At 36.1% G+C, this 24,675-nt stretch overlaps 1 long non-coding RNA gene across 1 annotated transcript in view; it reads right to left on the bottom strand.

Moving 5' to 3' along the window:
• The window catches only part of LOC118895735, a 96,169-nt gene extending 72,851 nt beyond the window's left edge, over positions 1-23,318 (bottom strand). Inside the window, exons 1-2 of the long non-coding RNA XR_005020011.1 lie at positions 23,209-23,318; positions 19,636-19,702 (exon numbers count right to left, since the gene is read on the bottom strand). This is a non-coding gene — a long non-coding RNA (uncharacterized LOC118895735). The remainder of the gene's footprint in view (positions 1-19,635; positions 19,703-23,208) is intronic.
• Between the last annotated feature and the right edge of the window lie 1,357 nt (positions 23,319-24,675).

The following is a 24,675-nucleotide window of genomic DNA, read 5'->3' as shown; positions in this document are numbered from 1 at the left end:
TCATTCTGATCTAAAGACTAAAACAATCATTGGCTGGGGCCGGGGGGACAAGTATGTAGGCATTAACTGATTAGGCCCTACAATTAAGGGGAGAGGTCAGTCCTGTGAGTGGGGTGTAGGTGCAGGTTGGGCAGGGGATGTACCGAGAGAAAGCAAAAAGCCATCTTGGGTGGTCTGATCACACACTGGTGTTAATATTAATTTAAATAGCCATGGACCATCATTCTAGAAGAACTTAACTAATGCTTCCTTTTATAAGAATGGGATGGAAAAATGAAACAAATTATTTGTTATTGATCATAGCAAACTATCCAGAAGGTAAATATGCATAAAAGTTTGCATAAGATCCCTTACCTTTTAAATATTCTTTTCATCTTTTAATCTTGGGTGACATGTGCAGACAGCTCAAGCTTTCCTCTTCTGGTTTGTCTTGCCACCAGAAACGTTGGACACCAGGGAATAGTTTGCTTTCTCTATATTATATGTCATATGTTATGGATGTAGTTTTGGACTATGTACATGATTAATAATTTAAAAACTCAATATGCTGAGAAATGCAGAATTCATTATGGGAATCCAATAAGAAAGTGAAGGTGTTACGTCTATTACTTATTTCTGCAATCAATTGTGCTGATAGGTGCACAGTTACTTTGGGGAGAATAAAACTACTGGGATACATCTTGAGAGGAAAACAGTAACAGATGAAAATTTAAAAAAAACATTGGATATAGGTTCATTTGGTTTTGTTTAAATTTTTAGGATATATAGTTGGATTTCTAAATGATATTGAGAGTCAATTATATTGTGAAATAGAAAAAAATGTGGTTGGAAGTGGGCTTAGATTGCCATCCCTTTTGAAAGGAATAGAGGCAGAGTAGTGTGCAGGGATGCAAACAGGTTGGAGGTTTGCAGGTAGGAGGGTGAGGATGGTCTATTTTTATGGATTCTTACTGTTCAGGAAACAAGAGGCAAGATTATCACCTATGCAGGATGAAGTAGGTGATATTTCAGGTTTGTGGAGGAAGGAAAGTCAATGAAATCGTTATCTCGAACTGGTAGAGAGAACTGATTAGTAAAATGTAGAACTACTAGACAGTGTTGAGGTTTGCCTTCATTTAGTAAGCCCGACTACACTTTTTCTTCAGGTTCAGCTTGACAGGCTTGTAAGCGTAGGTGAAGAACTAGATTCAACTGGGATTAGAATTGTGTCAAGCAAGAAAGATTGAGAAAGAAAGGGGCAAGGAAATAGAGGATGTATTCAAGGGAGCAATTGTTATAATAATGCATGGAATCCAAGCAAATAAGAAGAAAGTAGGGAAGTGGTGTGGTAGAAAATTGTGGGAGTGGAGGTCCTAGAACTTTGAAGTGGAAAGATGAGAGGTAGTGATTACACTGTGGGACATTTGAAACAGATTGGGAAGATGGGGCAATTAGTGGTAATGACAAAATCTAGTGGGCACTCAAAGAGGTGCATGGTAGAGGGGATGGCATCAAGGGGTACTGAAGGGATCTTTCCCATATCTATTGCAATCAGCAAGACTGATGACAGGACTAATAATGCAAGGGGAAAAAAAAAAAAACAGTGAGCTAAGAGTTAAAATCTTCACCGAATGAGAGGCAGTGGCTGGAAAGACGGAAGATAATGGCACCAAGTGATGGGAGGCAATATGACCCAGTTATTAAGAGAATGGACTCTGGAGCCCAACTGCCAGTGTTCAAATCCTGGCTCTCACATTTTCTAGCTCTTTGACTGTGGACGGCTAACTTAACATCCCAGCTACTTCAAATGCATCTGTAAAATAAGGAAAGCAATACACATAACTCACAGCTTTGTTGTAAGGTTTAAATCAGATCAATGCCTGGCAAAGAGTAATCAATATATAAGTGCTATTAGCGTGTGGAATAAACTGATAGGAGGGATTTTCGGAGTGTGTGTGTGTGTGTGTGTGTGTGTGTGTGTGTGTAAGCGTGTAAGCATGTTTTTATCAGGGATCATCCAGGAATGAGCAATAAAGAGCAAGGCCCAGCAAGACATGAGGTGTTGGAGAGAAAAGAGATGCCACTTGAGAAAGCTTCAGAGGAAGCTGTGACCTTAGGGAGGGTCAAGTTTCAATGAGAGTACGGAAGTGTGAATGCTCAGCAGAGGCTGCAGATACAGAGCTTAGCTGATGACAGACTCAGTTCTGGAAGGCACCAGCCATGGATTTAGGGAGGTGCAGAGGAGAGGAAGACTGGGTCAGATTTTAGGGAATGTACACAGCCAGAGAGGGACAAGTGTCCTTATAATGATGAATAACTTGCGAGATTTGGGCTGCTTCTGCTGAGTCAGGTAAACTGATAAGGTGAGGTATGAGGCTGACAGTCCTGATTATATTCCCTCTGGTGACCAGTCTCCCCCAGTTGCTCAGAAGATGAAGTGTGAGAGTCCTACAGAAGCCTGGCAGAGCTCCTCTGTAGCCAGTGTGTAGGCTAGAGGAGTCATTGCCAGGCAGAGAGGCAGAATAATTCCAGGTGAGTGATGAGAAGTTCATTCATCGGTACTGGAACTCAATCCTAACAGCTAATTCAGGTCCCCAAGACTAGATCAAAACACCGTTATACATTTTCAAAGCACCTTTATTTCTTCTTCAAGGCACATAATATTATATACTTAATTGTATGTTTATTTACTTAATGCCGGTTTCCCCTCACAGAATGGGCAGGAAGTGTGCCTCTTCTATTCCCTGTTGGAGCTTCAGAGCTTTGTATGTGTGGTAGGCACTATATCTGTATCTAAGCCATATCTATGCATCTATATCTATGCCTCTCTTTACATCTCTATCTATAGCATCTGTCTTTGTGAGAGGGTTATATTAGAGGTTAAGTTGCCAAAATAGATTTATTGGCAATGATCATATCTAATTTCAAAGTTTCACTCCCTAAGCTGGCTGCCTCTGTGTTCACTTATCCACGGTGAATCAAGGTTGTGTTTGGAAGAGCAGCACAATGAGTAATGGAGGTCTGGTCTCCAGCTGTCCTGAGAGCTTTACTAACAGCATCTTTCTAGACTTTCCTCAAGGGAAAAAAATGGGGACTTGACCTAAGGAATGAAACAGTCTTTGAACTGTTTCAACTTGATTAGCAGCGTGTGATGAGCCTAGAAAGAATAAGAGTTCACTTGAGACGTCCTTCTCGTAGCCTAAATTAATGGACAAAGAGATCTTATTTTTATGTTGCCTGGAATTGTTCAGTGAGTATTTCATGTAAGTACTTTTTTTTTTTTTTGGTTCCCCAACTAGATCATTACTCCCTAGTGACAAGAAGGAGTGTCACTCAGGCTGGAGACGGCTAAGCCTCATTTGGCCAAAGCCAGTGGTTTCTTATTATACTACGCGAGCTATGTTTGGGCAAGTCAGAGTGGTGTCATGTAATCCTACATGAAAAAGGCCATCTTGTGGTCAGGGCATTGTGGTTAATGGGTGAGGAAACAAGGTTACAGAGCATTGCCACCTTTTTAATGGGGCCTTCTGGAATTAATGAGGCTGTGTTCTCAGGGCAAATGGGATGAGAGCAGACACCAGATCATTTACTGCTGCATCCTCCATAGTACATAATACTGTCGACAGTGGCTATGGGGTACACGTTAATAATTATTTTTCTCAGTGACTGGAAATAGTGTATTTTTTCACTGTCACATTCTCAGCTGCTCTAGCGTTACTCTTTTGTACGTGTCCTCGTAGCACCGTCAGTTGAAGCTGACAGTTTTCTAGAGTTGAGAACGCTATTAGGAGACTTTGCTGAAACAAGGCAGCTTGTAGTTTGTTCCCTGGGCTTCTTTCACTACCTCTAATTGAATTAACAAACAGTTTAACAGAAATGTCTGCATTCAAATTGAAGAAAAGGAAAAGAGAAGGCCCAGGTAGGGATTTCATGGAAAAGCTATAGTGCTTTGCAAATAGCTGGAGTCCAGTGAAATGGAAGCAGTGACCCAGGCTGGACCAAGCTAGAACAGGTAACATCACAGATTCAGAAAAAAATGGCAGGAAAATGAATAAAAAGAGATGGTGGGAGGAACAGGTGTTGGAGCATAAAAAATTAAGGGACCTTGGGATCAGCTAGACCTGAAATCATTTGCACATTTGACCTTGTGTTCTGTTCTTCTCATCCTAGCTTTGTCTGTTTATTTGGCTGAAATCTGTGTCCCAACGCAGCTATTTTAGGTGGGTTTGAAAGTGTGATCATAGAAACTCTGTACCTAGAGGCTTGGTTTAAATCCGCTCAGTTCACTCCGTCCTACCCCTCTAATCCTGTCACTTCTCCAGCTGACAAGCCATATTGGCAGAGGCTGAGAAGGAAGGCTAACTTGTTCTTGGCCTTTCTTCCTACAAGCACATTCTACGCGCACAAACAGCGCACGAACACAATTCTGAAATGCTCATGCGGAGTTTTAAGATCTGGTACTCAAATGGCAACATCCAAAAACATGCTATGTTGTCTTAGTAAGACTCTTGAATAAATTGTTGTGCTCTCTTCTCTATGATGACATTCTTGACTCTCATCCCTCACGGATGATACTATAGCCTCCAGTCTCCCTGCCACTCTCCCCTCACAGCCTGAGCCATCATCTCAAAAATGTGAATCACATGGTGGAACTTTCCTGCCTAAAATCGTGTAATGACTTCTTATGCTTCCTGGAATAAAACCCATAACCTTAGTCTCCAAGGTACTGAATACACTTGCCTCCAACCTCCTCTCTTACTGTTACATGAAAAGCCATTTCCCGCCAAAGAACCTGTGCACTGACTTGTCCCTGCCTGGAATGCTCATCTTCCACCGATTATTTTTTGAACTTATCGATATTTCTAATTACTTCAATAATACACATGATTGCTTTTTAAATACATTTTTAATGTTTGTCTCTCCCACTAGAATGAAAACTGCATGAGGACAGGAACTTTGTCACATTCATTCATTGCTCTATCTCTAGCACCTAGTACAGCATTTGAGACATAATAGTTAACCTACAAAATATTCACAGAATGAGTGAATACTAGCTTAAAATTCTCAAAGCATCTTCATTGTCATGAAAGTATCACTTTTTTCTTGGACTGTCTTATTAAATTTTTTTTCTTTACCTTATGATTGCTTATGAAACGCATATTTGCCTTTCCGACTCCACATTTATAATTAAATATGGGCTGCCTAGCGTTGTCCTTCATAGCTAGGAATAATCCTATTTATAATATTGATTATTCTCTAACATGTAGAGTATCCATCAGGCTTCTCCCCAGTATCACCTTGTGATCTGGGACACTGGGCCCAGCTCTGAGCCCTGCACTTAGAGGTCCTTACCCTGCCTCTCTGCTGACCTCATCGATGGGATCAGAGTGCATGAGGTCAAGGGGATGTGCTCACTCACACCTGAGCACAGCTTTCTTTGTGTGTATTTTCACTTTCTTTTTTTTTTTTAATTGAAGTATAGTTGATTTACAATGTGTTAATTTCTGCTGTACAGCAAAGTGATTCCATTATACATATATCTACATTCTTTTTTTAATATTCTTTTCCATTATGGTTTATCATGGGATATTGAATATAGTCCCCTGTGCTATACAGTAGGACGTTGTAATCCATTCTATATATAGAAGCTTACATCTGCTAACACCAACCTCCCACTCCAAACTCCCCCCCCCAACCTTCCCCCCTCCTCCTCCCCCTTGGCAACCACGTCTGTTCTCTATGTCCGTGTGTCTGTTTCTGTTTCATAGATAGGCTCATTTGTGTCATAGTTTAGACTCCACATATAAGTGATATCATATGGTATCTGTCTTTCTCTGACTTACTTCACTTAGTATGATAATCTCTAGGTCCATCCATGTTGCTGCAAATGGCATTATTTTGTTCATTTTTATGGCCGAGTAATATTCCATTATATATGTACCACATCTTCTTTATCCATTCCTCTATTGATGGACATTTAGTTGTTTCCATGTCTTGGCCATTGTGAATAGTGCTGCCATGAACATAGGGGTGCATGTATCTTTTTGAATTATAGTTTTGTCTGGATATATGCCCAGGAGTGGGATGATATGGTAATTCTGTTTTTAGTTTTCTGAGGAATCTCCATACTGTTTTCCACAGTGGCTGCACCAACTCACATTCCCACCAACAGCGTAGGAGGGTTCCCTTTTCTCCACACCCTCTCCAGCACTTGTTATTTGTAAACTTTTTAATGACGGCCATTCTGACCTGTGTGAGGTGGTACATCATTGTAGTTTTGATTTGCATTTCTCTAATAATTAGCGATGTTGAGCATCTTTTCATGTGCCTGTTGGCCTGTATATCTTCTTTGGAGAAATGTCTACTTAGGTCTTCTGCCCAGTTTTCAATTGGGTTGTTTGTTTGTTGTTGTTCAGTTGCATGAGCTGTTTGTATATTTTGGAAATTAAGCCCTTGTCCATTGCATTGTTTGCAAATATTTTCTCCCATTCCATAGGTTGTCTTTTCATTTTGTTTATGGTTTCCTTTGCTGTGAGCACTGCTTTCTTGATCACATTTCACTACATAGGACCCTGGACTTTTATGCTCAAGTTGCCCAAGCCATCTTCCAGGTCCCATGGGACCCCTTTCTTCAAGAACTGGTCCAGTGTGCACCACACCCCTTGGCCTTGAAGTAACTGTTGCCATAGGTGTGAATGGAGCTTAAACAAGCAGGCCAGGGTGTGCACATGCCTGTGTGTAGGACTGGAAAGACCAAGAGCTGGGGTTGGATAGAGAAGTGGGTGTGTGGCCATCAGTAATCCCAAAATTAGTCAGAGAGACTTGGTCCCTAGTGTAAAGAGGGCCTTGTTTCAGAGGTTTATCCCAAGATTTTTGTTGGTTTGTTCTATAAACTTGGAGTTAGAATAAGCAGACTAGTCATAGAAAATTAAGATAATAAACACACTAGTCATGGAAAATTAAGAAAAAAGAAAACTGAAGAAAGTGTGCTGTTAATAAGAGGCTCTAAAGAGTTAAACAAACCCTAAAGTGAAAATTATATTACCAGGAAGGTGATTTATTTATTGTTTGGCCAGAGTATAAAGATTTTTAGAACACCCCAAGTTGTATATTTTACCTTTTCTCATGAGCCAGTTCTTGAGGAAGGATGGAAAGTTACTTCCTGTTTCTTCATAAGTGTTCTCATAGAATTTAATACAGACTAGAAAGTGATTTTTTAAATGCTTTATGCCAGCCTTCCTGAAGTTATGCTCAGCTGTACTGATTGCCTCTGTGGCTATAAAGTGGCAAAATTTGTGATTTGAAAGCAAAATAATGACATGTTCTGATCATTCCCTGAACCTACCTTAGTATTTCATGCTCAGGGTGGGAGGATGGCTACGGAGCAGTTTTCGTGGACTAGCTCTTGCTCCCTTAGTGAAAAGACATGAAAGTGGCCTTTTGCTCTAGACTAAAGGATCAGCTATCTAAAGTTATAGCCATTCCCTCCTTTTATTCTGGTTTATGTCCACACATGCAGGATTTAAGCAGTATGAAGTATGTATCCCCCAAAAACAGAATCATAGAAAAATAGAGAACATATAAGTAAACTGTTAATACATTTGCATTTTGCAGAGGGCCTTAAAGTGATGAATCTTATGATTTGGTTATGTAGATCACAGCTATCATCGTGCATACTTAAAACTGTCTTACTGGAGATACAAATGTTAATTGTATATCTTTTTAATAATTGATTTTAACACTATACAGTTTTCACTTAGAAATTCTTATTAGTTTTTTAATCACAGAGATAAGGTAATTGTTAAAAACCTAAATGAAATCAGTAAGGACCGGATCAGGAAGGTGAAAGTGAGTAAGAAAAATAAAGGGGCTAAACAGAAATACAGTTGGGTCTATTGATGAGGCCAATAAAAGTAAACAATGCAAATTATCCTCACTAGGCTGAGGGGATTTGCAGTGTTAAAAGGCCTCCTTTCCATTTTAAAACAAAATAAAACAAACACCTTCCTTTCTCTGTCTACAAACTCATAAAAATATCATTGTCTCCATCTGTCCTCAGTAGGGTGTGTGATCAGATCAGAAGTATGTTTTGACGGTCCAAATGTAGATTAGGGCAAGGATAATATAAGTCGCAGATTTTGCTAATGGAATAAAAAAATCAGCATCCTTATTCACGTACATTCATATTTCTCAAATTTGCTGAAGTAAACTATACAAAATGACATATTTGATTTATAACATACCTATTTTATTTCTTCTAATTTGAGCAACTCTGCAAATTACAAGTTATTATTGGTTTATGTAATTTTCTTCTGAGATATGGTATCTTAACTGTTTTATCTTCGATTAGTAAATACAGAGTTTATACAGGTGCAGTGAATTCTGCTGAGCAGGCATGAAAGTTTAGACATTAAACTTTTGAACTATTACATGGTAGAGTTTGGAGTAAGAAGAGATGGTAGTGAAAGTGTATCTTTGACAGTGTTACAGACGAAGCATCATGGAATCCAAAATTTTTGACAGTGAGGAGCTATTTTCAGGTGCTATATTGCCAATCTGGTACCGTCTCTCTGCCAAAAATCTAGGTGCTTATGTGAACACATACTCAACGCCATAGAGCAGATTAGAAAATGCACAAGAGATGTCATCCCCAGGAAATAAGCAGCTATGGTTGGCATTTTGCAGAGCATATTGAAATAAAGTACACCTTACATTTCAGGATGACATGGACCAGGCATAGAACTATAGAAATACTGTTGGTGAAATCTGAAGTTTGAGATCTTTCTGCCAGAGAGACTGAAATTAGGCAACGTTCACTATAGATTGGCATGGTACACACATATAGACTCAGAATGTAAACATTCAGACAAAACTGGTTTAGAATACAGTTCCCTAATGTGGATGGCCTGGAAGTTAATGCAGAATCACTCTGCATACTATTCCTAGTTCTTGAAAATACAGCCAATTAATTTTTGAAAATCTATCACTCCTAATAAGTTGTATGTAGTTTTTATAATTTGTATTTTGTGTTGTGGAATTATTCATTCTCATGTAATTTTGAGGATTTAAGAAAAAAATCCTGATTAAAAAAAGGGTTTAAAAAGTAGGTATGTATAAGGAGAGTTTTTAAATTGCATAAACTCACACTAAAAATTACACTTAGGATTCAGGTGCTTAGATTTGAAAAACAGGTAACAATTACTCCAGCTGAATGGTGTTTGAATGGAATAAAGTTTATTATTTTCTGGGTGGGTTTCACAGAATCCTTGAATGCATAGGATAAAACAGGCTGTAGTCTATGGTTTTTGTACCTAAAATCACTAAAAGTTTCCCAGGATGAAATTTCGTTTTGTTCTTTCTGAAAATGCATCAGAGTCACAGAACAAAATAATGACAGAAATAACTTGGCCCTAGGTCTGCTCCTTAACTCTCCCTCCCAGTGGTATCATTTTTGTGGGGGACAGAATTAAAAGTTATATATATGATACCACTTTGACAGACTGGGCCTAAGAGCTAATTGCTGCATTTCCTAAAGTGCAATCTAAATATTCCTCACCTAGTCTCCCAGGATATTTCAACTGATTAGGAGTGTGGTTACCAGGCAAAATGCAAAAGTAAGGTTTAAAAACATTCCGCTTCCTGTTCACAATGGAATTTGGTTGGTCTGATAAATCATGTATGCGCTATCAATTCTCTCTTTTATTGATGATGGGTCAATAAGAGCATATGCAGTTTTAACTCTACAAATGGACATATCATACTTTGGATGTAAAATATTAAATTTGAAAAAATTTAAGCATCCATTATTCAAAATGCAAGTAGGTGGCTTTGTTGAAATACTTGCGTTTCCCAGATGCAACCTGTTCTCTCATGCCACTTTGTCTCCACACAAGCTCCCTAGAAAGATCTCTCCCCTTGTTCTAGTTTGGCTAATTCCTGTTCATCTGTTAAAACTCAGCTTGGCCATCACATTTTCCAGGCATCCTTCTTTAATATTCTTCTGCCCAATTCAGCTAGTTGATTTTGGATATTCTTCCTGTGTACTTTTGTCTGTCATAAGACATTATCATCCAATATTGCATTCATGTCTTAGTTTATCTGTCTTATCAGAGAACACCGAATTTATCTTTTAACTCTGAATTATCAAGGCTTAATAGAGTACCTGGTAGATAATAGGTGCTCAATACTAGTTGCCTAAGAAATTAAAGTTTAGAAGAAGTACTACAGAAGAAGTACTACAGCATATCAATGATGCAAGGAATCAGGGCAGGCTTTTGATAAAGCCTTTGATGTGTTAAATGGTGAAATATTAGTTACCATCAGTGGAATTGTCTTATTACTGGATACCTAGAACAGGTCACACTTTATGAACCTCATGAATGTATAGTTCTGCTGAAGAGACCTCTATTAGATGAGACTGAGTTATCTTTAACCAAGAAGACATTGCTGGCCTTAGAGCTAAGCTAACTTTAAAAGGTCATAAAATGGAAGACTGTTGATGCAGGTTTCTAAAACACCAATATCATCATCATCCTAGTTAACATGTACTGAATGCCTATTCTGCAACAGGCACCATTAAGCATTTTCTGTGAATAATTTTTATTTGACCATCACAACAATCTTATGAAATAGGCATTGGTATTTTATACAAACTACAGATGAGAAAACTGAGGCTTAGGGAGAATAAGTAACTTGTCCAAAATCACATAGTAAATGTGTGAGGCAGAATTCACACACCAGTCTATTTGTCTCCGGTGCCCATGATCTTCACTGTTGGGCTATCCTGTTTCCATTACGTACAACACAGATGTGTCCGCAGGTGTTTCATTTCCTTACTGCCACTACCAGGTATTTTCTAACTTTTCCCCTTCACGTCAATGGATCCTGTAACGGCCTGTGACTCCCCAAACCAAAATCCTGCTTCTTATCTTTCCCAGTGTTCATCTAGCAGCAAGAATAATTGATGAGGTTTGGATAGAATAAAAGAAAAGTTTGGTGCTTCCACTTTAAGCTCCCACTTGTAATCCTCCAACTCCTTCTGCTGTAGTATTAATTATGCAGAAGGGAACATAGAATTAAAATGTGAGGAAATGGGTGGGGAGGGGGAAGTAAACTCCATTCTGCTTCTTTAATCCTGATCTTAATTGCCATAGCTGACACTTCTACTGAAGCACTGCCAATATAGACTGTGTGTTAAAGAGAAAAGAGTAAGGATGAGAAAAGGGAATAGTGTGGAAAATATGAGGTTAAGTACCATTCAGACTTTTTTCTTCTGCCGTCTACCAGCCAAATTCCCCTTATTACCACATCCACTTATCTCTCGTAGAAAGAAACATTTCTATTGAAATATGATATACATATAAAAGTGCACAAATCATAAATGTACAGTTTGATGAATTTTCACAAAATGAACACACATTTGTAATCACCATCCACATCAATAAACAGAACATCATCAATACATTGTGGCTTTAAATTGTATTTTCCTGATGACTAATGAGGAAGAACACCTTCTCATGGGATTAACAGACATTTCAATAACTTATTTAATGAGAGGACTCTTCAAGTCTTGCCTATTTCTTTTTACTGTGTTGTCCTTTTCTTATTAATTTGTAAGGTTTTAAAAAATATTCTTGACATAAATCCTTTATCAGTTGTATGTATTGCAAATATTTTCTCCCCCTTATTTACTTGCCTTTGAATGAATAGTGTCTTTAATGAACTGAGCTTTTTAATTTTTATGTAATTTTTAAAATAATTTTATGTAATCCATAAAATTCTAATGTAATACAATTTATCAATAATTTTCTAATACTACATTTTGTGTTCTGTCAAAGAAATCTTTGGCTTCTAATAAATTATAAAGCTCTTTTCTTATCTTCCAAAAGCTATATTTTCTCTCATAAATTTATATCTATAATCCAACTAGAAGTGATTTTTGTGGGTGGTGTGAATTGTGCAAGAATCATTTTTTCTTCTGAACATGCAGGTAACCCAGAATTATTTATTGAAGAGTCCATCCTTTCTCCACAGTGCTGTGTCATCTTTGCCCTAGTCAAGTGTTGGTGTAGGTGAAAATCTGTTTCTGGATTTTTTTTTGCTCCATTGGTTTAATTGTCTAAATGTCAATACCACATTCCTTCAATTAAGGTAGCAGTGTAAGCCTTCAAACTTTGTTCTTCAAAATTTGGCTATTTGTGGCTCTTTACATTTCCACTAACATTAAAACCGATTGTCCATTTTTACAAAAACAAAGTATCTGTTGGAATTTGTACAGGTTTGCATAAAATAGGGAAATCAGTTTGCAGAAAATTGAAACCTATAAATACTGTCTTCCAATCCAAAACCTTGACATAACCTCTCAGTTTTCTAGGTCATTTTAATACTTCTCACAATATTTTATTGATTTATGTGTTGAGAAATTTTACATATTTTGTCCTATTTCTTTGTTGTTTGAGTTTTTGATACTATGTCAAATGTCAATTTTTAGTTTCATTTTCTAACTGGTGGTACAGTACATATAAATAAATACCTTTGATTTTTTTTATATTGTCCTTCTGTGCAAAGGCATTGCTAAAGTCTCTTATTTAATCATTTAGCTATATATCATTTTAGATTTTCTAAATGTACTATCATGTAAACTGTGAATGAGTTTTATTTCTTCATTTTCCATTCTTGAGCATTTCCTTTCTTTCCTTCTTCTCTTCCTCCCTCCCCTCTTCCCTCCTTTCCTTCTTTCCTCCCTCCCTTCCTTTTTTCTCTTGTTTTGGTTTTGCCTTTATTATACTAGTAGGGACCTTCAACATGAGGAGAATATAAGGGGTGATAGTGTACATGTTATCTCATCCTAGTCTCAGGGGGAAAACTTTTAATACTATATAGCATTAATACAAGGTTTGCTGTAGATATAATTTTATAAATACTCTGTATCACATAAGTAAGTTTTCTTCTAATTATAGTTTTCTGAGGTATTTTAATTTTGGTGTTTAATTATTTCAAATGCTTCTTTTGCTGCTATTGAGATCATCATATGAGTTTTCTTCTTTATTCTGTTAATGCAGTTAATTATTTTAATTTTAGAATGCTAAAACAACCTTGCTTTTTGGAATAAATATAACTGTTGTAATATAATATTTTAATATATATTTGAATTTGATTTGCTCATTTTTTTTCAGGTTTTGCATTGTTCATGAAAGATATTGGTTTGTAAATTTTCATTCTTAAAAATGAACTAATCATTTGGTATCAAGATTTCATCAGCCTTAAAAAGTGACTTGTGAACTGTTTTTTTTTTTTTAATTTTTATTTCTCTGGACTAGCCTGTGTGGATAGTTGTTATTTTTCTTTAAATATTTGAAAGAAATCACTATAAATTTGTCTGGTTCTTACAGTTCTTTGATATTATTGGAAGATTTTAGTTTCAATTTCAATTTGTTGAATAGATATAGAACAAAGTTGTTTATTGCATGTTTCTATCTTTTATAATAAAATCTGTAAAAGAAATCCATCTATTTGTTCCTGATACTAGTAATTAGTACTTTCTTTCATATATATAATTTTAAATGTTCATTTTTAGAATATAGAAAAGCAATTAACTTTTGTATCTTGACCATGTATCCTGTGACCTTTCTATACTCATTAATTCCAGGAATTTTTTTGTAGATTCTTTGAGACTTTCTACATAGACAATTATGCCATCTATGAACAAAGACAATTTTATTACATACTTTTCAATCTATAAATCTTTATTTCACTTTCTTATCTTATTGCACCAGTTGCAACTTCCACTACAATGTTGAATAGGAGTAGTGAGAAAGGACAGCTTTGTCTTGTTCCTGATCTCAGTGGGAAGGCATCCAGTTTTTCACCTTTAAGTACGATACTAGTTTTTCTATAAATGGTCTTTATCAAACTGAGAAAGTTCCTCTCTATTTCCAGTTTGCTGAGGGTTTTTTAAATCATGAATGGATGTTAGATTTTGTCAAATGCTTTTTCTGCAACAATTAAGATAATCATATGATTTTTCTTAAGCCTGTTGATATAGTGGATTGTACTGACTGATTTTTGAGTGTTGAACCAGCCTTGCATACTCAAAATAAATCCCATTCGGTCATAGTACTTAGTTTTTTATACATTGTTGGATTCAATTTTCTAGCATTTTGTTGAGGATTTTTGCATCTATGTTCATGAGAGATATCATTCTGTGGTTTTCCTTTCTTATAATGTGTTTATCTGGTTTTGGTATTAGGGTAATGTTGGCCTCACAGAATGATTTAGGAAATGTTTGCTCTCCTTCTATTTTCTTGAAAAGATTGTGGAGAATTGGAATCATTTCCTCCTTAAATGTTTATTAGAGCTCACCAGTGAAACAATCTAGGACTGGTGTTATCTTTCTTGAAATATTTTTAACTATTCAATTTACTTAATAGAAATATTTATATTATTTGCTTTTTCTTGTGTGGGTTTTGGAAGTTTGTGTTGTCAAGGAATTAGTTCATTTCATTAAGTTATTAAATTTATGGGCATAGAATTGTTCATAATATTCATGTTATCCTTTTATTGTCCATGAGATCACTAGTGATTTCTCTTTCATTTCTAATAGTGATAATTTGCATCTTTTCTCCTTTTTTCTTTGTTAGCCTGGCTAGAGTTTTATCAATTCTATTAACCTTTTCAGATTTGGGGTTGATTGGTTTTATCTAATGTTTTTCTTTAATATTTCAATAGTTTGTTTTTATTTTTATGGTTTCTTTTCTTATGCTTGCCTTAGGTTAAATTTCTCTTCTTTCTCTAGTTTCCTAATGTGAAAGTTTATATTATTGATTTTAAATCATTCTTCTTTTCTGATATATGCATATGATGTTATAAATTTCCCTCTAAACATTACTTTCACTGAATCCCATACATTTTGATAAGTTGTATTTTTTATTTTCATTTAGTTCAAAATGTTTTTTAATTCCTCTAGAGATTTTCTGATCCATGTGTTATTTAGAAATATGTTTATTTAATCTCCAATGTTTGAGGATTTTTTTGTTATTGATTTACAATTCTATTGTCATCTGAGAACATACTTTGTATGAGTCTTATGCCTTTAACTTTAATAAGGTGCATTTCACGGCCTAGACTGTGGTCTACCTTACTGATCCATGTGAGCTTGACAAAAATGTGTATTCTGCTCTTACTGGGTAGAGTTTTCTATGAATGTCAGTTAGATCAAATTTACTGATAGTGTTGTTTAGATCAACAGTGTTCTTATTGGTTTCTCTGCCTGTGGTATCTTATCAATTACTGAGAGGTGATGAAGTCTCCAATTACAATAGTGGATTTGTGTATTTCTACTTTCAGTTCTATTAGTTTTCCCTCATATTTTGATGTTCTGTTGTTAGGTGCATACACAGTAAAAATTGTTATATCTTCTTGGAGATGATCCTTTTATCGGTATGTAGTGTTCCTCTTTATCCTTGATAACTTTTCTTGCTCTGAGATTTGCTTTGTCTGAAATTAAAACAGATACTCCAGCTTTCTCTTTAGTAGTGTTAAGATGATGTATCATTCTTCATTCCTTTTAATTTACATGAGTGCTTATATTTAAAGTGTGTTTCTTGTAAAGACATACAGGTGGGACTTTTTTTTTTTAATTGGAGTATAGTTGATTTACAATGTTGTGTTACTTTCCGCTGTACAGCAAAGTGAATCAGTTATACATATACATATATCAACTCTTTCGTTAGATTCTTTTCCCATATAGGCCATTACAGAGATTTGAGTAGACTTCCCTGTGCTATATAGTTGATCCTTATTAGTTATCTATTTTATATATAGTAGTGTGTATATGTCAATCCCAATCTCCCAATTTATCCCTCCCTCCCCTTATCCCCTGGTAAACATAAGTTTGTTTTCTACATGTGTAACTCTATTTCTGCTTTGTAGATAAGTTCATTTGTACCTTTCCTTTTTTTTTAGATTCCACATATAAGCAATATCATATTTGTCTTTCTCTGTCTGAGTTACTTCACTTAGTATGAGAATCTCTATATCCATCCATGTTGCTGCAAATGGCATTATTTCATTCTTTTTTATTGCTGAGTAATATTCCATTGTATATATGTACCACATCTTCTTTATCCATTCCTCTGTTGGTGGACATTTAGGTTGCTTCCATGTCCTGGCTATTGTAAATAGTGCTGCAATGAACATTGGGGTGCATGTATCTTTTCAAATTATGGTTTTCTCTGGATATATGCCCAAGAGTGAAATTGCTGGATCAAATGCTAGCTCTATCTTTAGTTTTTTAAGGAACCTCCATACTGTTCTCCATAGTGGCTGTATCAATTTACATTCCCACCAACAGTGCAAGAGTGTTCCTTTTTCTCCACACCCTCTCCCACATTTATTGTTTGTAGATATTTTGATAATGGCCATTCGGACCTGTGTGAGGTGATAACCACATTGTAGTTTTGACTTGTATTTCTCTGATAATTAGTGATGTTGAGCATCTTTTCATGTGCTTTTTGTCCATCTGTATGTCTTTGGAGAAATGTCTATTTAGATCTCCTGTCCATTTTTGGATTGGGTTGTTTGTTTGTTTTTTTATATTGAGCTACATGAACTGTTTGTATATTTTGGAGATTAATCCCTGGTCGGTTGCTTCATTTGCAAATATTTTCTCCCATTCCAAGGGTTGTCCTTTTGTTTTGTTTATGGTCTCCTTTGCTGTGCAAAAACTTTTGAGTTTAATTAGGTTCCATTTGTTTATTTTTGTTTTTACTTTTTTTTGAAAAATAAGTTTACTGGATATAGATCTTGCTGTGATTTATGTCAAAGACTGTTCTGCCTATGTTTTCCTCTAAGAGTTTTACAGTATCCGGTCTTACATTTAGGTCTTTAATCCATTTTGAGTTTATTTTTGTGTATGATGTCAGGGAATCTTCTAATTTCATTCATTTACATGTAGCTGTCCAGTTTTCCCAGAATCACTTATTGAAGAGACTGTCTTTTCTCAGTTGTATATTCTTGCCTCCTTTATCATAGATTAGGTGACCATAGTTCATGGGTTTATCTCTGGGCTTTCTATCCTGTTCCCCTGATCTATATTTCTGTTTTTTTGTTCCAGTACCATACTGTTTTGATGTCTGTAGCTTTGTAGTATAGTCTGAAGTCAGGGAGCCTGAATCCTCCAGCTGTTTTTCTTTCTCAAGATTGCTTTGGCCATTCGTGGTCTTTTGTGTTTCCATAAATTGTAAAAAATTTTTGTTCTAATTCTGTGAAAAATGCCATTGGTAATTTGATAGGGATTGCATTGAATCTGTAGATTGCTTTGGGTAGTATAGTTCAATCCAAGAACATGGTATATCTCTCCATTTGTGTCATCTTTTATTCTTTTATCAGTACCTTATAGCTTTCTGAGTATAGGTCTTTTGCCTTCTTAGGTAGCCTTATTCCTACGTATTTTATTCTTTTTGATGTGATGGTAAATAGGTTATTTTTTATATATTCTAAATCTGTCTTCTAATTTGTGTTATTAGACCATTCACATTTAAAGTAATACTGATATAGTTGCATAAATATTTGCCATGATTATAATTATTTTCTATTTGTTACATTCATTCTTTTTTTCTTCTTTTCCTCTCTTTTTCTGCCTTTTTCTTGTTTTAATTGAGCATTATGTATGATTCCATTTTCTCTCCTCTATTAGCATATCTGTATATTGGTTTTTAACCAATCTAATTCCACTTTCAAATAACACTACTGTTTCAAGTATAGTATGAGTAACTTAAGGGTATTCACAATTCCTCCCTCCCATTCCTTGTGATATTGCTGTTTTTATTTATTTACAGGCTATAATTATCCAAAACATTATTACTATTATTACTTTAATAAAGTTTTTGTAGCTCAATTGAGAAAAAAATTATTTTACCTTCATTATTTCTTCTCTGACTTTTATCCTTTCTTTATGTAGAGTTGAGATAATTGCCTATATCACTCTCTTTCTCCTAAAATAGTCTTCTAACACATCTTCCAATACATGTCAACTCCCTCAGGTTCCCATACAATATGAGGTAAGCACTATTCTTCTGCTGGAGAGGAATTACCTCATTTTTTGTTTGTTTGGGAAAGATGTTACTTTTCCTTCACTTTTGGGAAATAAGTTTACTGGATATAGAATTTTAGGTTAGTGATTTTTTTCTTTCAACATTTTAAATTAAAAAAAAATTTACCCCACTCTCTTCTTGCCTGCATGGTTTCTGAAGTAATTTGCTATATATTCTTACTCTTGTTCCTTTGTAAGGAAGGTTTATTTTTCTTCCTCTCCTCTGGCTTCTTTCAAGATTTTCTGTCTTTAAAGTTGATATGTTACACAGAAACATTTGTGATTCTACAGTTCTTATTTAAAAATAGCAAATATCTTGGCAATTTTTGTTCATACGCCTTACATCATGTAAAATTTGAGGTCCGAATTTTTATCTCCATCTTATAGACATTCAAAGAGACATTGAGAGTTAGTAAGTGATTTGGTAGTCTTCAGAACCAGTGCCCTAAATTACTATGCTATATTTGTTCCCACCAGTAGTATCATCATGTCTTTTCTAAAATAGTCTAGTAAAAGCAAATGCTGAATGACCAGTCTCCTCATATCAAGCTCTCATCTTTTACTGTGTGGGCTTCTTATCTCCCAGCTTCCATCTCTAAGTCCCCTCTAGATTTCCCTCCTTGCAGCAAATAAGAAATCAATGCTAAGAAGTATGTAGTTACCATCATCACTGTCTTTCTTATTGTATAGGTTGCATGTCTAAATATAATGATAATGTATATTTCCTTCTTGTCCACTTGTAATAAAATTCTAATTATAACTACCATACTGGTAACAGACATAATGTTGCTTCAATACACTGATACAGATTTTCAATTTAAATAATATCCAGGTATAATTTACCCATTAGGAAAAAAAAAAAAAAGCATGAAAGAACTTACACAGTAGAAACACCTCTTGTTGTGTATGCCTATAATTAATGACCCAGTATCCTTACTGTATGATCAGTGAATGAAAAAATGGCAGGGAAATCCAACAAGTTTTACAAAGAGATCCATCAGTAATGTGTAATTTTCATTTGTTAAATTTCCCCATGATTAATGTCAAATTCATAGTTGTAACATTTGTTTTTACATATCTCTAGACAGGAAAGCCACATGAGGTCATCCTCCTTGCTTCAATCTTTAGTTCTGATCTGGAATAATGCATATTCTCCTCACCTAGGGGTTCTCAGGCTTCAGAGGGCTTATTTAAGATGTTTCTCTGTGCAAATGAGATACAAAATATCTTCTTTCCTCTTTAATAATTTTATCTGATTATCTTGATAGCATTTTTTATACATCTTGCTTACTGGTTTACTCCAATGAAGTCCATGCTTGGGTCACTCAGACTTTCAGTCAGTGTTCTCCTTCAAAACAGTTAAAGAGAAGGGAAGTCCAGAATGTACTCCTTCTCCTCACCTCCTGTGCATTAGTGTTATATAATATTTTACTTAGCCAAATTTGTTAGAGTTTGGGTATTTATTTTTACAATTGAGACTATAATAGAAATGTAATAAAGCATTTTATATCCATTTTTTTTAAGAATTCAAAATATATGAACTGAAAAAGAAAAGTAATACTTACAAGAAAATCTCACCATCCACCTCCCATACATTGCAGCCTTTGGTATATTTCAGGTCTGAAGGCTTCTCTTTAATTTCAGAGCAGAAGATAAAGAGGGAGTTAGAGCTTAGAATTCTAAATGTAAAACATAATATATTCATCAAAGACATAAAACAAACACAATCAACTATATGTTTAGGTTAGTACAGAGAAAGAGATCACTGATTTTAAATTCTCACATATAGAAGGAAAATGTACAGAAGGAAAATGGAGAAGGGAATCATTTTTGAAGAAAATACTAGAAGCTAACTAGTATATAGATATAACAGTCAATCTTAAAATGACCAACCACTCCCTCCTCTCCATGAACCACATATCATGTTAAGAGGAGCATTTATTTCTCCACCCCTTGAATCTGGGATGGCTTTTGATCATCAGAGTGCAGAAAAGGAGGCATTAAGAGACCATCAGTTTCTGCTTCTCTACCCTTGAAATGTCACAGTTAGGGTACTCCCTTTCAGAAACCAGACACATTGAGAGGTCATGTGGAGGAAAACTTAAGAGACCTACTTGCCAGCAGTTCTCAGCCAACAGCTAGCAACAGCTGCCAGCCATGTGAGGGAGCAACCTTGGATATTGTAGCCCATTCAAGCCCCCATATGACTATAGCCTGAGTTGACGTCATGTGGATAAACCATCCAACTGAGTCCAATCTACTCACAGAATGGTGAGAGAATGTTAAGTCCCTAAGTTTTGGGGTAAGTTTCTATGCAGCAGTTGATATATAAATATGTATGTGATGGAAATAGTTGACCAGTGTGTGAAACTGGTAAAGTCCAGTATAGAAGTAAACATATTAGGCTGACGATGGCAAAGGGAATTTAAGATAAGTACCTGACTAATATATCTATCCTAGTTAAAGAAAATATCCTCATACAGGATACAGATTTTTTCATTTTAGGTATTTGAAAGTAAAGGAGACACAATTTTGGAAAGCATCTCTTCACAGTGCAGTTGCATACCTAATGTGCAAAGAAAAATAGAAGAGTTTAGTGATACTTGATAAAAGCCAAATTTTCTATGTTATTTAAAGAGAAAAAGCACAAAAAGAAGGGAAAAAATCCTTAAAATAACATATAAGTTATTTTAAAAAGAGAAGATTATCAAAAGTTTACTGAAAAATATGGGGGCGGGGGAAGAATAGAAATGTAATTCTGGGATGAAAAAGTAACTTTCAGTAACAGAAGTGAAACAAAGTTTGAAGGTGTTACCATGTGCCCTTTTCTCTCATAATCCTTTTTTCATATATGTTGTAGAAATTACTATACTCAATTTTAAATGATTTGTTCATATGTGTTTCATATCACTAAATTATAAACATTTCCAGGGCAGAGATTAGTCCTATTTACATTGTTATCACTAGGATAATATAGACATCAATGGATGGGTGTTTAGTGAATGAATGGATGAATAAATGATTTAGTATAAACTGATATGTGAAATTAGTTGTGAAATGCAAAATCAACGTATTGGCAGAAGCAGGTCCTTTGTCAGAGATGCCTGTGTTATTTTTATGGGGTGTTCTAATTCTCTTGACTTGAGACTCAAAGAAAGCTGGAAAACGCTCTCTTCTAGAGAGCCCAAGAGACTGACCATAATATATAAGGAAGAATGCGAAGAATGCATATTTTAAAAAATCAATAAATATATACACTAAAACCTAAAGTTTTACAACAGCTCTTAGAGTTGCAAACAAACTAATTCTCAATATATACCAATCATTTTAAGTCACTGAGCACCAACTATGTGCTAAGCATTTTATCTGGAGACATGCATGTGGATATTATATGGTCCCTGCTCTGAAGAGGTCATGGGACATTGGGCAAGATTGAAATGTAAGAAAGAAGGGGGTCATTAAAGAAGTGCCTACACGTGCAAAGGGATTAGTCTAAAGTCCTTCGATTTTATTCTCTTTTTTAAAAGCACACACTGAGGAGTAGTTTTAGTCCCATTTGTAGTTAAAATATTAGGATGAGAGAGATTCAGTAACTGTTCAAGGCAAGCTAATAAAATGAGAGAGCCAATATTTAGAAATCCATTCTTTCATTTTTCTCTCTCTCCAGCCCCCAAATTACAAACCACAATACCATGAATTGCAAGTACTGACATAAGTCTATGCAAGGTGCTATGAGGGTAGGAGCAAATCTCACTTGGAATAAGGAACCTCTGCCTATATGGGACGCTATGATAAGGCTCCCATTGTGTCTGCACCCCTATTCTCCTCTGCTCTCTACTGGTGTGGCTATTCTGCAGGAGCATAGAATGGCTAGGAACTTTTGGAGTCGTGCAGATTTGGGCTTAATCCTGGTAAGTGTGGTAGATGTGTGACTTTGGAGAAGTTATTTAGTCCATCGGAGTCTTTCTTTCCTGTCCATAAAATAGGAATAACCATGTGTACCTGACAGAGCTTTATGAGGCTCACACATGAGATATGTTAAGCACTTAGTACAGTGCCTGGTGTAAATACCCTCTTGGCAAGTGGTGAGAGTTAGTCTAATGAATTTTTCATTATAGCTACTCTGATTTGTGGTTGGTTGATCTGATTCTGTGGGTCTGGATAGGATGTTTTCCCAGAGATCCATGATATTGGCAGATATTCTTAGATACTCTTGTTAAAATAAGGGAAGGGACTTCCCTGGTGGTCCAGTGGTTGAGACTATGCACTCCAATGCAGGGGGCCCGGGTTCGATCCCTGGTCAGGGAACTAGATACTGCATGCTGCAACTAAGAGCCCGTATGCTGCAACTAAAAGATCCCACATGCTGCAACTAAAGAATCCCTCATGCTGCAACTAAAAGATCCTGCACACGGCAACGAAGATCCCGCATGTCGCAACCAGGACACGGTGCAGCCAAATAAATAAATTAATAAATAAATATTAAAATAAGGGGAATCTTGGAGCATCTTTTCTCACCTGACCAGTGATCACAGTCTTTAAATTTTAGACCATATCTCCAGGAATGAGGTGTTAAATATCCTTTAGAATCCCAGCCCCACACTTTATGATCTATTTCTTCCACATTCAGAGACAAGAAATCATTCATGAATGAAGGCTTTGCTTCACATCATGGGGCAATTTCTCCCCAGCCTCTCTGGTAATCATCTTTTGCCTGTAGTTCTAGTGAAGCAAGCAGCATTGGCTCAATTTGCTAGGAAAAGTATTCCCTAAGCATGTATTCTTCACAACATTAAAAATAGAGTATTTGATCAGGGATCTTTAGGCACATCTACTGGTTAATACTTTTACTCAGCCCCTGAATCTGAACAGAAATAGTTAATTTTCAGAAGGCTGTAAATAAAAAAAAATTCAGTGCTTATTTCCACTCCAATCCTGGCCTCATCCCAGCCAAAGCTGGATCTTCAAAAATCTAGAGTATTAGAGGTCTGAGGGTCTGCCTTCAATTCTCCTAGGCAGCAGGACAAGGAGGGAGGTCAGAGCTCAGAATCCTGACTGCAGATAACAAGGGTGGCACAAGAAACATAGGAGAAAAGACATGAATTCACTAAAGAGTAACAGCCAAAGCAGGCACTTACCAGATGAACTGGGAAGGAAATTTCTTAGAAGGCCTTCAGATCGTGGAGGAAAAGGAGCAGTTAATCTGAAATACAAAATTGAAAGGCACGGAAGATGCACGATTCTAGTCTTTCAGATAAGATTCCTTCCAGAATTCAAAAGTATCTAAAAGAAGCAAGACAATTGGTTGCTGGGCTCAATATGTAAACACAGTGCTGGTTGACACAGTGAAGATGTTTATTAGAAAAGTTAATGCAATGTCAGGGTGGAAGATCAATGTTTAACCAGATTTCATTGCAATTATTGGCCTGCCTTGGAATACAGAATGGAAAATTAGTAAACCAGAAAAAGGAACATGTAAGGGACTTTTTCATAAGCAAGCTGTCAAATCATGGACACTGATATTTGTGATTAAAAAAGAAGTCAAGAATTACTTGCATTTTTAGTTAATGCATGCCCTTATAAGGTATATGCACATATTTTTATTAATTTGAGGAATATATTGAAATTTCTATTTGCCTCAATATCCAGGTAAGGTCACAGAATGTTAGAGATTCACTGAGTTCAGTTCTCTGATTTTACAGATTAAACCCTAGGGAACAGAGCTGCCACATGACTTTCTGGAAGTTAGTCAGGTGGAAGTAAGGTCAGTGAAGTGAAATGACTCATTTTACAGGTGAAGAAAGAGGGGCAGGAGACCAGTGGAAAGATGGTTGCCTGAGCCATGACTCCAGTCTTGTGTTATTACCTGCTGAGCCTGTGCTTGAAATATGAGGCTTTCTCACTGTAAAAATACACTTAGAATTCTTTGATGAAAATATCCCGCGAGTGTTATTTAATCCTCATCATACTGTACACAAAATAAAGATCATTTTCCACAGTATAAAAATCAAAATATATACATGATTGCTGGACACAGAGATGAGTTAAAAGAGCTTTTTGATACCTCCACATGAACTCTAGCGTCTCTTTTTACTTGATAATTCGGATAAAATCTAATGAAGTTACTGTAATCTTTTTCTACAGTGAGTATTAAAGCTGATATTTCAGTCTATTTTTAAGAAATTCTTACTGGAAAAGGAAACTATTAAGTGTTTTGTTTTGTTTCCATTGTATCATACTTCAGAAAGAGGAACACTCAGAAAGAAAAGTGCTGTGTTTCCTGGGCATGAGGACGCCTGTTCAGGGCCCTGGGAGAGTGAAGCGCGGGCTTCTGTACAGCAGTCCAGGGTTGACGTCACAAAGCCCCTGCTGCAGAGCTGGGCCCACCCGCGGAGCATACTCTCATCCCAGGCACGATTAGGACAACCCCCAGTGCAGCTGTCCATTGAGGGTGACCAATTGAAAAACAAGGAGTCAGCCAATTAATTACACTGTCAGCAATAAATGTAACAATGGGCTGTAGTGGCAATCCCGTCCCGTGACACATCCAGACAGCCATCTGTACGTCTGCCTTCCCCATCCACTGGGCACCTGTTGCTGCAGAA

This window comes from Balaenoptera musculus, chromosome 5 (assembly GCF_009873245.2).
Source record: "Balaenoptera musculus isolate JJ_BM4_2016_0621 chromosome 5, mBalMus1.pri.v3, whole genome shotgun sequence".
Taxonomy (NCBI): domain Eukaryota; kingdom Metazoa; phylum Chordata; class Mammalia; order Artiodactyla; family Balaenopteridae; genus Balaenoptera; species Balaenoptera musculus.
Note: the sequence above shows the minus strand (reverse complement) of the source record. Positions and strands in the feature narration are given on the sequence as shown.